This window comes from Agelaius phoeniceus, chromosome 6, assembly GCF_051311805.1.
Source record: "Agelaius phoeniceus isolate bAgePho1 chromosome 6, bAgePho1.hap1, whole genome shotgun sequence".
NCBI classification, from domain to species: Eukaryota; Metazoa; Chordata; class Aves; order Passeriformes; family Icteridae; genus Agelaius; species Agelaius phoeniceus.
In genome coordinates, this window is record NC_135270.1 from 1 (window position 1) to 2,500 (window position 2,500).

At 42.2% G+C, this 2,500-nt stretch overlaps 1 long non-coding RNA gene across 1 annotated transcript in view; it reads right to left on the reverse strand.

The window, feature by feature from the left end:
- Positions 1-172: 172 nt before the first annotated feature.
- LOC143694190 (uncharacterized) overlaps positions 173-2,500 on the reverse strand; it is a 46,991-nt gene continuing 44,663 nt past the window's right edge. Inside the window, exons 2-3 of the long non-coding RNA XR_013182539.1 lie at positions 2,072-2,134; positions 173-576 (exon numbers count right to left, since the gene is read on the reverse strand). This is a non-coding gene — a long non-coding RNA (uncharacterized LOC143694190). The remainder of the gene's footprint in view (positions 577-2,071; positions 2,135-2,500) is intronic.

Genomic DNA, 2,500 nt, shown 5'->3' on the forward strand with positions numbered 1-2,500 from the left:
AGCTGACTCTCTCCTGCCATGGCTTCTGTAAATGCATCAGAGCACGACCTTAACCACAAACAGGCAAGAAAACACCATCCGAAGTCTTTCATTAAGCAGTACAAGAAGGGTTCCAAGCAGAGACCAACAGAATTTCAAGAAGCAGTATGCACTTAACCACTCAGACTTGTTCAAGTATCCGGCAAAATGGAACCATTCAGAAATGACAAAGAAAACCCCCCCAAGTATTTATACAGGAGTCCTTAATGTCAGAAAGGGGATGACAGGTTATGTTCAGATAAGATGAATGTTTATTTGGATCTATAAATAAACTTCTCTCGTGGTCCTTTGCCAAAAAATAGAACCTACAAGTGAACACCTACACCTGCCTCAAGAGACCTAACGAGCCCCTGGCAGCCACCGGCATCAAAGCGCAGTCGATGTTTCTAATCCAGGCTAAGGAGAACAATATCACCTTTTGTTCTCTCCAGTTTGTTTTCTCTGCAGTCACATTTGCTCCTTATGATTTTTACAGTCTCTGTATCTTCTCGGGCAGCGCTGAGTCTGACGACCGGGATACGAGAGTCCTTCCCTGCCCTACGGAGAGAACCAGGAAAAAAAGTTCAAAAAAGAACAGGGCAGTTTGAAGTTAATACCTCCGACGAGAAGCAGCACCCGACAAACAGAGCAACGGTGAACAAAGCGTGACACCTCCCTGGGGACAGAAGACTTACAAACTCTCCGGGATTTACAATTCCAGTAACCAAGCCCTTCAGCACAGCAGCCAAGTGTCCCATTAGGTGGTGCTGCACCAAAGAATGATCCAAGAGGTTCCAAAGAGTGAAATGCACGTTACTGTCCAAAGACGTAAAATCTTGCAAAATAACAAAACTACAATAGATCTAAACTACAGGGCAAGAGTACAAGTGTTAGCTTGAGGAGCTGGAACCATCCAGTGTGAGCAACTGCTAACTGGATCCTCAACAGACTTTGAGGAACCCTTCAGGATACAGAAGGGTTTTCCCCAGAAATGTCACAGGCCGAGTTTTGATAGAAGTGCACTTGCCAGATGCTCAGAAACGTCACCCATCCTCCTCCGGGTGTCCCTGAGAGAGCTGCAAATGGCTCTCACGTGGTTTGAGCTGGTTCTGTAAGGGGGCTCAGGCTGAATTTCACCAGATGCAACCAAACTGGGCAACACCCAGTGGGACAGAAGGAACCCAAAGCTTGTTTTACCCAAAGCTTGGGTAAGCAGAGCTCCAGCAAATACTGAGGAAACGACAGAACGGGGTAACAAATAATAAACATACCTTTTTTTTTTTTTTTTTTTTTTTTTTTCAGATGAGCAAAACAATTAAGGAGAAGGTGAAAACCTCACCATGACTGAACATTTCATCACCTGTAAGCTGACCATCCTTAGCATAGAGGACTCCAAATTTAAAATTCACCGATCCCTGGAAAATAAAACCAAATATTATTTGGGTGAACAGTCCAAACAGAAGACATAAAAATTTGGTTCCTCTAATCTTTGCCTACATCCTACACGTTAGAACATACATTTTATACCATCTCCTACTACACAATAATTTACCTTTAAACTTTGATAGTATAGCATAAAATCATTACTTAGACGGGTGATCAATTATGATTAAGTTGGTGCTTCAAGTTATTTTTGCTGTCAGGTTCCAAAAACATGACTTCTTTTTACTGTAACGAGCAATTGATTTAGAACTCATCAAAAGCCCATCCAAATACAAAGCCGTATTCACCGGACGGGTCTGTGAGCAAGAAGTAGTTAGGCTTGTACTCACCTCTTGCCCTTCAAGAACCAATAAATCCTGTCAACAGAAACAGCATCTTTAGCCCCCTCCTATTAAAGATTCTACAAGGATGATGGTTTTATTTGTGCTTAGAAGTTTGGATTTGAAATGGCCAGCTCAATGGATAAAGAGACAGTTTAAGTAGTATTAGATTATTATTATATTCTTATTAGCTACTGGAAGAAACAAACAGTAGGATCTATACTTAATTACTTCTATTTCCAGGAAATCATAAAGAAAAAGAACCAAACCAAAAAAAGGTCACTTCCTACCTTTTGTATCTCAGGATGAAAATGTCTCTTGGGCTCTTCTCCAGTTTCTCCAGACTCCTGGCACTGAAATGCAAATGAACGAGTGCTTTATAGGAGGGCAAGTGCACATTCAACCCCGAACCCCCAACCGATGGCAGTTACAGCGCTTACAAAATGAATCCTTCCCAGAGCCTCTGGGAAATGGAACGGTTTGTGCAACTGCCATTTCTTCCCCAAAATACTAACTCCCAACACTTCCTAAACTGAGTTTGCATTTTAAAAACAGAAATTAGGGAGACTCAGGGTGGAGATCAGGTTGAAATTGATTTCCTTCTAAAGCACAGGGGCTCTGTTCCATCACCCTTCACTTTGGCTCCACACGGAATCACAGGGGAGCATTTTAGGAGGGCTCAAGAACCAATTCTATTTCTCTCTTTTTTCTAGTGCTCT